Source organism: Gymnoscopelus braueri (genome assembly GCF_963280865.1).
Source record: "Gymnoscopelus braueri genome assembly, chromosome: 14".
NCBI classification, from domain to species: Eukaryota; Metazoa; Chordata; class Actinopteri; order Myctophiformes; family Myctophidae; genus Gymnoscopelus; species Gymnoscopelus braueri.
This window is the reverse complement of record NC_137619.1, coordinates 6,328,275-6,340,774: the sequence shown is the minus strand read 5'-3', so window position 1 is coordinate 6,340,774 and position 12,500 is coordinate 6,328,275. Positions and strand designations below refer to the sequence as shown.

At 43.5% G+C, this 12,500-nt stretch overlaps 1 protein-coding gene and 1 long non-coding RNA gene across 7 annotated transcripts in view; one reads left to right on the top strand and one right to left on the bottom strand.

Moving 5' to 3' along the window:
- LOC308100396 (LIM domain-binding protein 3-like) overlaps positions 1-12,500 on the bottom strand; it is a 66,675-nt gene that overhangs the window by 12,125 nt on the left and 42,050 nt on the right. The window lies entirely within an intron of this gene.
- On the top strand, positions 11,014-11,482 carry LOC308100412. The gene is made up of 3 exons (XR_013934442.1): positions 11,014-11,042; positions 11,073-11,132; positions 11,223-11,482. It is a non-coding gene; the product is annotated as an uncharacterized lncRNA (long non-coding RNA).

The window sequence follows — 12,500 nt, the reverse complement described above, 5'->3', positions numbered from 1 at the left end:
CTACTCCACTACATCTCAGAGGCAAATATTGTACTTTTACTCCAGTAAAATTATTTGAAAACTTTAGTTACTAGTTACTTTGTAGATTTGTATTATTGTCACAAAACATACATTAACCACTTCAGACCTATATACATTTTGGCCATTTGAAAATAGAAAAGGTGTCTTGTCAATGAGAACTTTGTTCTGATATCTTATGGAAGCATGTAGCCATTTACTGGAGAAGAAATGTGTTAAAGCCACAATCCGAAACTTATTTTAATGAATGAAACATAAAGTTATTTGAAGCAAGACGGCGCACCCGGTTGGACACTAAATTTGCCGCCATCTTTATTGTAGTTCAGAAATCTCTCTCTCTCTCTCTCTTTTGAGAGAGACAAAAGACATAAAACTTACAGATTGGAGCGTTAACTGATGTTTGCTTTTCAAGGGCTGGAGGGTCCAGTAAACAGGAAGTGACCTCACTTTCAATGGTGATGTCATAATGGTGCGTCGATAAAGCTTGCCTTTTCATATGAAGGGAATACGTTAAGGGATGTGTGTATAGTATTGTTAATACTGTGTAGTATTGTTAATACTGTGTAGTATTGTTAATATGGTGATATGTTTATGTGAAGATGGGCATTGAACTGACATGATACAGGCAAAACAACACAAATGCACTCTCATGTTTGATTCATAGTCTGTCACACAATGGCATCACGCGCCAAAAAATACCCGATATACAAGCTCACGACGCGCTGCAATGCGACACATGCGTGAGCTTGCATATCTGACATTTTTCCTCATCACCATCGTACGGGGAAGTATAAATCAGGCTTTATACACATAAGATACCGTAGCTACACCTAACCTCTATTCCTTCAACTTAACCTTGACACAGCTTATTTAACAACTACTAATTACTATCTCAATGTCCCCTTGCTATATGGTACTTCATAGAAGCACTCAGTCCTCTCTGTGTTTTATGAAGGATCTTATTTCACACGTTTATGGACAAAGCCAGGAAAAGACAATTGCATTGAAAGACTAAAAGGCATTCTGTCCTCTTCGTACGAGTTTTGAAAGAAAATGATAGACCAATGATAGATAGATAGATAGACAGATAGATCGACAGATACACAACTTTATATTTGAGGCTTTACATTTCTAACATTTTTAAAACAAGTTTTCCTAACACTTTCCTACATTTCCCTCAAAACCAACAACGTGTGTTCGCATGAGCGTGCACGCATGCAGGCACGTCAAATTCCAATTAATCTCAACTTGCGACAGTAATGTGAAATGACAACAATTACGATAAAGTGGCTGGTTTATGTAAACCAAACAAAATGCGAAATCTAATTCATGTTTGTCTGGGCCAATGTCCACCTACTGTATTACACAGTGGGGGGGGGGGGAAAGAAGGCTAAAGCACGCCCCTAAAGGTAAAACCACACCCCTCTGTGATGGGTACCTCCAGCTCCAGAGGGACCTCTGGGTACCTGAGGAGACGAAACCACCTGGATACCACTGTACGAAATGTACAAATAGTGGTTGGCGGTTCAACCATTTAGCGCATGTATCACTGCACTACGCTACGTTGTCTCATCATAACAACACATCTTAAAAACCCTGTTCTACTTCAGATGGAGGAGGAGACGGGAGCAACAGGGAGACAGTGGAGGAGGAGGAGGTGAAAGGTGTGGTATGGGAGCTGAGGAGGAGAAGATCAGATTTAACGTGAGAACGGAGGAGAAGCAGGAGGAAGAGGAGAAGAGGAAGAAGAAGAAGAGACGCTGGTGGAAGAGTGATGAAGGACGAGGGAGATGAGGAGGTCAGCTACCCAGTCGCTCCATGGACATACTGTACATACTCACTCACGGCCCAGCATGCATTACGTGCAGGCGATTCTTTGTTATTGGCTGGGAGGGTGGCGGGAGAGGCCGGGTCAAAGAGCATGTTCAAAGAGGCGGCAGCAAGCAGTTAGAAAATGACTTAGACAACCAAACGCCATGAAAGAGACGTTTCACCCAAAGAAATACTTAATCCACAAAAAAATATGAGCTATAGTGCTGCACTAATAGATAGATATTTATTGATCCTGGTGGGAAATTCACTAAAGTGATTCAGTCTTTATCTTTAGTCTTTAGGGGCAAAGACAATTTCCTCTCAGGATCGTCCTTAAAGAGAACAGTGTCATCAGCGTATTAGTTTTTTTCCCCCCAATGATTACAATCACTTTGTCCAGTAACGTTTTAAAGCTGAGACAGAATACAGTCTCACATGCATTCTGGGTGAAAAGCCCCTTTAGAAACAGTCCAAGTATTAGCGTTTAGCCACAGCACAGCTAGCCAGCCACGTGACACTTCCTCGCTGACAACCAGACGGGCAGAATTACCTTCCAAACCATCCATCTGTTCCGGGACTCTCTCTCTCTTTTTGCTACTGAACAGAGGCTCTGTGGAGCTTGACTCAAAAAGCCAAAAACAACAACAACAACAACAACAACAACAACAACAACAACAACAACAAAACAAACCAAGTGAGGCAGAAAAGGCAGGCTGGACAACATGAAAAACTGTCAGAAACAGCCAGCCAGCACAGAAGAGACGAGCGAACAGCGTCTTTAACCCAAACAGAACGAAGAGCTGAAATAATGTTCTCTGTAACAGTTGGATAAAGACACTGCTCGTTTTCTTTCAGAGCAACTGGATGCTTTTGTCACTTTTCACTCACAGGTCGGATGTCCTGCTTCTTTCTGTCGCTCTATAAACGTCCCTCTGGTGGGAAGAGCAACCAAGGAGGACGTCCACTTTCCTTGGGTTGAAGACAGTCTCTGTGCACTCAACACGTCATAAACAATCCTGCTTCACTTCCATTCTGAACTCTTCTCTCTTTCATGGCCTCACTAATAGTGATGTGTCGTTCATGATCGATTCGTTCAAAAGAACTAGTTCATTGCCGTGAACGAGTTCGTTCACGTCCTGAAACTGTTACGTTCACGCTATCATTCATGCCCCTCCCCCCGTACACAGGACTGGAGGGCGGGCTGTACGTACAACGTAATAATAACGCTCCCCGATGGTGTTTTTCACACTGAACGAGAACGTGAACGAATCATTTGAACGAATCATTGCCGTGAACGTGAACGAAATCGCTCGTTCACTGAAATGAACTGAAATTCCCACCACTACTCACTAAGACCTCACCAAGACCTCACTACCACAGGAAAATATAGACCGGCTCAGATGGTCAGATTTGTGGTGGAGATTGGAACCACTACAGTACAACGACTTGGAGGTCAAATTATACTTTCTTTCTAGAGGCTAAAATATCAAACTATGTTGCTTTACCGACATTGTCTTCCTCACATTAACCTTAACGAATCTGTGTGTTTATGCGCACATACATGTGTTTCTATGACTTTGGCTTTGGGTAATATGTGTAACTTTAACAAGGGACTGTTACAGTGTAGACGCCTTGCTGGGTCCCTTCTGTTGTTTTTGGCAAGCAGCATTGTCATGCAACGAAGTGTAAATGAAGTGTTCCTCGAGGCACACAACTGGGAAATGCTTTACTATGTTACAACTTTGCAAACATTCTACTCTCACTGATGAGATAACTAGACAGTGATGTCCCAGCACACAACCAAAATACTTGAATAACGACCAAAACAATCAGCATTCTAGTTTTGTTCTGTTACAAGCGGCAGTCATTTTATTTGTACGCGTCGTCACAATGTCAAACTCAGACAGAGACAGTATGTGTGAAGTTTCAGTACATCATGTATAGGAGCTATAATGGTATATGCAGAAACCAAGCTTATGGCTATCCAACAATATGTACTGTATATATGTATAATCTATCCAGTGGTGGAAAAAGTACTCAAATGTTTTACTTAAGAAAAAGTATCAAGTACTCTGGTACAAGTAAATGTCCGGAATTCTAAATTTACTTGAATAAAAGTAAAAAAGTATTGGTATCAAAATGTACCTAAAGTACCAAAAGTAAAAGTACTAAAATGTTTGGACATAGCAGATCTACAAGCTCACACGCGTCGCAATGCGACGCGTTGTGAGCTTGTAGATCTAGGCTATTTTCAAATAGCCAGTAAAGTAAATGTACCTCAAAAGTGCAGTACTTGAGTAAATGTACTTAGTTACTTTACACCACTGACTATCTACATATTTAAGATGACATTGGGCGCAGAGCTTCAGACAATACATCCTTCTAGAACATCAACGAGACCCTCTTCCTCTATTTCACATCCTTCACAGCATCACTGTTTTCTCCTCCCTTTCTCAACCTGCTTTGACCTGCTTTCCGTTGCTATAGTGACGACCCCGTCCTGCTCTGACCTCTAGCAGGTAGGGGGGACGTTAAGCATTTGGGCGGACAAGCCGGTGTGCCAATTTTTCAGTTTGGCAAAACGAGGGCCTTTAACTTCAGAGTCAAACAGGTCCCTGTGGCATGAAGAGAGAGAGAGAGAGAGAGAGAGAGAGAGAGAGAGAGAGAGAGAGAGAGAGAGAGAGAGAGAGAGAGAGAGAGAGAGAGAGAGAGAGAGACGAAGAAGAAGAAGAAGAAGAAGAAGAAGAAGAAGAAGAAGAAGGGATGAGTGACAGGTTCATGACCGGCGGTATCCCCTGCCCAGTCTGAGACATGAGAACCGAGAGACATTTACAGTCAAATACTTCCGATGGCTTTATATATAATCAGCAACAGCTTTGACCAGGTCTGTGTCTGTGTGTGTGTGTGTGTGCATGTGTGTGTGGGGGGGGGGGTTATTGTGTATTGGGCTCGGGTTCAACAGGAAGTCCTGTGATGAGATCGGGCGGGGGGGTCATTGGAACCCGACTCCACAAGCCTCGCTACTGCAGTGATGGGGGGGTGATTATAACGCGTATAGAGTTGATATAGCAGTCTGGTTTGTAGTCTAGGCGATCTTGGGGGTCTATAGTTTGGATCCCCTTGGTCTTGGGCTCTACGGTTTGGATTCTCGGGAACTTGGGGAGTATGAAAGGTCTTATCAATAAGGACATGTTTATGTTTTTTTCCGGATGAGTCATAGGAAGAAAGTTCTGGCTTCGGATGGATTAATTTGGAGAATGTAGGGAACCTTTAGGGTCTTGAGGTCTATGGTGTGGAGTCTCGGGGTCTATGGTGTGGATTATCAGGGTCTATGGTGTGGAGGCTTGGGGTCTATGTGTGGATTATCAGGGTCTATGGTGTGGAGTCTCGGGGTCTATGTGTGGATTATCAGGGTCTATGGTGTGGATTATCAGGGTCTATGGTGTGGATTATCAGGGTCTATGGTGTAGATTATCAGGATCTATGGTGTGGATTATCAGGGTCTATAGAGTGGATTATCGTGGTCTATGGGAGGGTATAAGAACAACCCTCAGACTCCAGTCATCAGCCAACCGTTTTAGGGGTCACCAGTCAGAAGGTCAGCTGAGCTCTGCTGCTGCTAGCTGCCTACCTGGACCTCTGGAGAGCCTCCACATCAGGGTCTTGCACTGCAGGACAGACAGAGAGAGAGAGAGAGAGAGAGAGAGAGAGAGAGAGAGAGAGAGAGAGAGAGAGAGAGAGGGGGGGGGGTAAACAGAGATAATGGTTGAGTTATCTTGAGTTCCACAGGGATAAAAAAAATAGAAAGAAAACGATCTCGGCAATTATAACAAATTACTGGAAGCTCACAGATAGTATTACTCCAGTGCAAAGAGAGATAATTTAACAAACAAAGACTAAAACTATATTTTATAGAGTCACTCATTAAGCAACATGAAAACAAGCTGAAGCTAGAGCCGTGTGACAAATTAAAAAAGTAGTTGTGTTTGCAATCCAAGTCGCTGGTCTGAAATGTGCATGTGTGAACATATCTACTGTACCATAACCATTAACCACTGTCTCATAACTCCAGATAGTTTTTGTTGTCAACATATTAAAACAGTCTAAATTACATGGAGAATGAATGAAACAAGAATTAATTGGATTTAAACATATCCAATTTGATTGTGTGTGTTGTGCATGACATCCACAAGGCCCACTGCTTCCATCTAGTGGCGTAACAGAAATATAGCACTGGCCGTAGCTTTTTTTTTTACAGCCACGCCCCCTTTCCACAGCCACGCCCCCTTTCCTGGGTAGGGTATAAGTATAAACGGAAGTGCACGCCTCTTTTTCGACGGCCGTCTATATAGGACTGCGTGTTACACACACAGTTACACAGACCCTCCAGAAAAATGCGATCGCAGAATTTACCACATAATCAGCAAAATGGCGCATCATTATGCGGGGGTAACGTTTTTTCAAAAAGATCGCATCGCATAATATGCGCAACGCATCACATAATATGCACAACGCATCGCATAATATGCACAACGCATCGCATAATATGCACATCGCATCGCATAATATGCACATCGCATCGCATAATATGCACATCGCATCGCATAAGGATAAGGATAAATCCTTTTAACAGGACGTTCTTGAAAGTCCTTGCGGGCTTGTTTCCAATGAGGGCCTGTGAGCAATTAGGGGTTAAGAGTCTTGCTCAGGGACAAATTTCATTTCATCGACACATATGCTGGCCTGGCCTGGAATCGTACCTGGGGCAACCAGGGCCTCTGGCTCCCTAGGCGGGCTCACTAACCACTCAGCTATGGCCGCCCCTATATAATATACGTTTCGCTTCGCATCGCATATTTCCCATTTTTCGCAAAACTTTTCGCATATCGCATATTTCGCATATTGCCGCATATTTCACAACTTTCCGCATATTTCACAACTTTCCACATATTTCGCAACTTCCCGCAATTTCACCGCATAAAATTGCAAAGAAAAAAAGGCATATTTCATCACAAAAGGATTTTAGCCCGCATAATCAAGAGTTTTAGCCCGCGTTTTTCTGGAGGGTCTGAGTTACACACACAGTTACACACACAGTCAAAAATCAGCCTATAGCTCAGCTTAGTGGCCTTTGAAGTGCGTATTACGGTCCATACTTACGGTACTCGGTGCCGGTGACGTGCGCCAGGACTCTGAAGGATTTGGACTGGAGCTGGGCGGCCCGCCGGATCCACTCCTCCATGTCCATGTCCTCCTTGGCCCCGCCCGGCTTCAGCACCGCCTGGTAGACCGGAGACGCCACGTCTACCACACGGTCTTTAACTGGGAGAGAACTGGAACACCAACCAACCAACCAGAGACACACAACGCCAACCGGTCCCGCCCCCCCCCAAACCCCACCCACCGAGAAAAAAAAACAGAAGCTACGTCAGCAAATCAATGGAAAACAACAGGTTTCAGTTGAACCTGGAAGGTTCCACTTCAACGACTGTGTGTCGTCGTACTGGGGAGTCACTGTCACTGTGGTCAATGTGAATGATCACTGTCACTGTGGTCAATATGAATGATCACTGTCACTGTGGTCAATATGAATGATCACTGTCACTGTGGTCAATATGAATGATCACTGTCACTGTGGTCAATATGAATGATCACTGTCACTGTGGTCAATATGAATGATCGGTGTGATCGTGAGTGAGTGGTGTGTGAGCCAGTGGCTCTCAGCGGGAGGTCTCGGGACCCCCGCCCAGAAGTCCTTGAGGAGGGGGGCTCCTAGAGGGAGTCCTCAGCTAAATGATTGATAGTTAGGAACCGAAATGGACCCTTTACAGGTAACTCTGAGAGTGTACAAATGGAACCAAACGAACCCTTACAGGTCCGTTTGGTTCCATTTGTAGGATCTGGAGGATTTTACAATGTAATTAATGCATGTACAATTTGGGGGGTGCATGACATGAAAAAGGTTGAGAACAACTGGTGTGCACCACGCACGCACGCACACGCGCGCGCACACACACACAATAAATTCAACCAACCCCCCCCCCCACCCTAAAACCATCATAAGGATAAAAGATCTTAAACCTTTAGTGAGTGAGTTTGAACTTTGTGCTTTCTCTATAAACCAGACAATGTGAACATCCATCATTCTGCATGTCCTACAGTAACAGGAATGTACTGTACAACCTCCCTCTGGTTCTGTTGGGTGGTCTTAAAACACACTCAATGTAAGTCAGTGCTTTTGAAGTTGAGTAAAAAGAGAAGAAACAAAGAAGGTTTACTGTGATCTGGTATGAGGTCGGCATGGTTTGATCTGGTGTGAAGTGAAGTGAAATCAACATTATGGTTGTTAGTGAGTTAAGTTAAGCTCCCAAGCTGAAAACACACATTTCCTGCGACAGAAAAGCGTACCAAGCACAAGCTGCTGACACAGTCAAATTCTGACCGTCAATTTAACGCTGAAACCATAATAGTAATCCAACCATAAGGGTGCTCTTCTTTTTCTTTTTTCACCGTTCCAGATGTAACTGTGTATCCACAAGCCGCTGCAATCTCCAAAGCCCCAATATGCCTCTATTCTATTCTATGTGTCAATATGCATCTATTCTATTCTATTCTATTTTATGTGTCAAAAATAGAATTTCAAAAAGAGCCAAAAAAAGCTCTGCTATTTTTGCTATTTTCGGCAGGGCTCTATACTAGGGTCTTTTCTGTTTTTTCCCGTCTGGTGAGGAAAGCTTTCGCTGAAAATAACCGATCGACAAGCTCACAACACGAAAGCTTTCCCCACAATAAGGATGCTGGGGGTTAAGTAGTTAACAGGTCAATTGACGTAATAGCTTTAAAAAACACACTGGACGTTGAGTATCAGGTTTTACACAGAACATGTTCTGATGGTGAGACATTTCACACAGAGTTAGAACACAGTGTGATAAATGTGTGTTAAATTAAATGCAGAGACATAACCTCAGACAGATGGAAGGATGGAAGGAATGACTCAGAACATTCAGGTGAAGTGTGGACCTTCTGGACTCTATTATTAACATGGACGTAAATGTTTGTCTGGTTTTTATCATCTTTTTTCCTCTGCTGTTAGTATAATATGTTTTTATGTCTTCCATTTCCGACGCAAAATAACTTTAGAAGAAATACTCAAGGGGCAATAATATGGCAGCAGGACTTTTTTTCTTTTTTTTTTTACATTTAACCCCAGGGTTTGGCATGCTCTCCTCTTCTGTTAAAACCTCTCAAGTTTGTCCCCAAATATCTGTTCAATTACTGTTTTTCATGGTTAGTGATGTACACAGTTATTCCACCAGAGGGAGCTCTACACACTTGTATGGAGCTGTCCCGGTCTGTATGGAAAGGGAATGATGTTATACTCTCCGTTTTACCAGCAAGTCAATCAGCTTCAAGTCCAAAATAAAGAGCTGGCTGTTGAGAGTTGTAGCAGGTTCCATTTACCCACGCTGTTTTGTCCTCTATTTGTCATACTGGCACACTCTTCTATTAAGTTGTAGGATCACATATTCGTTGTACGGCTCTGACCCGAGATTGCATCCAACCCCCGCGTCCCCTCTCTACACTCGCTGTGTCTCTGTCTCTCTACGCTATCACTGTCCTGTCTGAAAATAAAAGCATAAAATGCCCAGAAATCAATCAAAAAGCAAAGCAACAAAAGTTAAATGTCAATGGATGAGGGAGCGGTACAGATAGGAACATAGTTGTCTCATTAAAACGTGGCTTCGCTCAGGTTCAGGTTCAGTGAGACTAGAATGCATCGGGGGAGGGGGAGGGGGGAGGGAGAAAATGTCACTTGACTAAACAAGATGGATGACTGTGGCGGACACCTGGAACGTTTTTGAATCTTTGTGTTTAAATCGACAGCAGTATTCCATGCATCCACTACAACACCCCCCCCCCCCCCCCCAAACCCAAAACCCCTAGTTTTATAACTCTGGTAACGTCCAATCAGGAACGCCGTGTGCTTCCGGGGACTGTTAACAACAGTGGTGTAAAGTAACTAAGTACATTTACTTAAATGCAGTACTTGTATAATTTAGGGATTTTTTACTTTACTGGAGTATTTCCAATTTTCAATACTTTTACTTGTACTCCACTACATCTCAGAGGTAAATAATGTACTTTTATACACAACAATTATTTGAAAACTTAGTTACTAGTTACTTTGTAGATTTTGATTATTATTACAAAACACACATTAACCACTTCAGCCCTATTTAAACTTTGGCTATTTGAAAATAGCAGATCTACAAGCTCACAATGCGTTGCGATGCGACGCATTGTGAGCTTGTAGATCTGCTATTTTTGAAAGATTTTTATACATTTGAAAACTTGTGAAATGGGACATTCTACATAATGAGTATTTTTTACTTACAGTATGATACCAGTTTGATCCAGTTTGATACCAATACTTTTGCACTTTTACTCAAGTAAATTTTTAATTCCGGACATTTACTTTAGCAAAGTATTTCTAAATTGCAGTATTGATACTTTTACTTAAGTAAAATATCTGAGTACTTTTTCCACCACTGGTTAACAACAACGGCTCCACCGACTCGCGCCACGCAGCGGTTCAGCTTCAGACATGATGAACAGCAGCCCGTTAATGAGATACCGGAGAGATCAAGAGATGAAGAAAAAAATAATAAAGATGAGGTGGGAGACCGCTGTATCATGCAAACAAACTTTTAATACCATCAAATACGCTTCCTTTTATGGCGTTTATCACGGCACACGCTTAAACAAAAGGTTTAACCACTTAAACCCTATAGTGGTCCCTCAGGGCTCTATACTATAGTGTCTTTTCTGTTTTATGTTATTGTGGGGAAAGCTTTCCTAGAAAATAGCAGATCGACAAGCTCTGTGAGCTTGTCGATCTGCTATTTTCTAGGAAAGCTTTCCCCACAATATGGATGCTGGGGTTCAAAACTTTGCTGCCTTAAGAGTCGTTCCCATTCAAAAAAATGTGCCCCACAGTGCTGTGCAGGATGTGTATTTGAAGAAATTGATCTTTTTTTTCAATATACAGAGTTCTCCAACCTCGTCTTTTTTTTATTTCTGGGAACCCTAGGACTCTACGTTTTTTTGTGTGGCCCTACAGCCCTAGAGATGAGCCGACCTTGTAACCCTACATCGCTCAGAAAGGAAGAAATCGCGACAAACCCGGAAAGATGGAAATAATACCTTGGAGGGTCCTCGTTTAGAGGGCGTGTAGAGGAAAGGTCCTCGTTTAGAGGGCGTGTAGAGGACAGGTCCTCGTTTAGAGGGCGTGTAGAGGACCGGTCCTCGTTTAGAGGGCGTGTAGAGGACCGGTCCTCGTTTAGAGGGCGTGTAGAGGACAGGTTCTCGTTTAGAGGGCGTGTAGAGGACAGGTCCTCGTTTAGAGGGCGTGTAGAGGACAGGTCCTCGTTTAGAGGGCGTGTAGAGGACAGGACGCGGCAACACAGAGGTCAACACAGAGGTCAAGCGGAGCAGGCAGAGATGGAAACATCAAACGGTCACAGACACCAAACCATGGGTGTGCAACACTGCCGTGCAACAAAGTATAAATCAGGCCTGAGACACGGACACATGAAGGCGGGACTTGCGATGTGCTGCCTGGACGGGCGGGGTTAAAGGGGGGAAAGGTTAAAGGTCGTGCGGGTGTACTTACGCCAGGGGGGAGTCGCCAGCTTGCTCTCTGCAGCGGGGCCGAGGGATTTGATTGGGCCAGGGGGGGGGGGGGGTTTGATTGGCAGGGAGGCGGGGGGCGGAGCAAGCAGCATGGCATGATGGGGGAATGCCGGAGAGCGCGATAACCGGTGAGATGGGCGGGGCCATGGGCGGGGCGGGGCGTAAAGGAAGTGAAGACAGAAACGTTAGATAGATAGCGAGCTAGCCAGGAGCGACTCAGCAGTCACTGAAATGTGTGAAATGTTTTTGATGTGACAACATTTGTTCTTAAAGTTCCTTGTAATATATAAGTGTGTGTGTGTGTGTGTGTGTGTGTGTGTGTGTGTGTGTGTGTGTGTGTGTGTGTGTGCGTGTGCGTGTGTGTGTGCGTGTAGGTGTGTGTGTATGGAGTGTCGTAACAACAGTGGGTCTCAAAGTGAGGTTCAGGGACCCTCAGAGTTCCTTGGGGGTTCCAAATGGCAATTTACAGGTCTGTCTAAGACCACTGTTGTACAACAAACACAATGTTACAATGCATTTCACTGACTTTAAAATTAATTTGAATGTAGAGTGATGAATGGGGCTCAATTTATACACCAGTATAAATCAAACAAACATCTACAGAACACCTTCAACCATCCTGAACACGTCCTTATCAGGGAGTCTGGAACCACACACCTCTATAGAACCACACACGCACCTCTAGAACCACACACACACCTCATACACACCAATACCAAGGAACCACACACTCTACTCTGTTCAGCATTATAACTGTTCACTATAATATAGTCATATAGAAAGGAGTGGAGAGAAAAGAAAAAAAGAAGAGAAGAGAAATTAAAAGAGGAAAGGAGAGGAGAAAAAGCAAAGACAATAGAAGAGGAAAGGAAAGGAGGAAAAGAAAAGAGCAGGGGAAAAAAGAGGCAAGGAAAAGGAAATAAAAGGGTGAAAAAAGAAAAGAAAAGAGGAAAGGAGAGGAAATGAGAGAAGAGAAT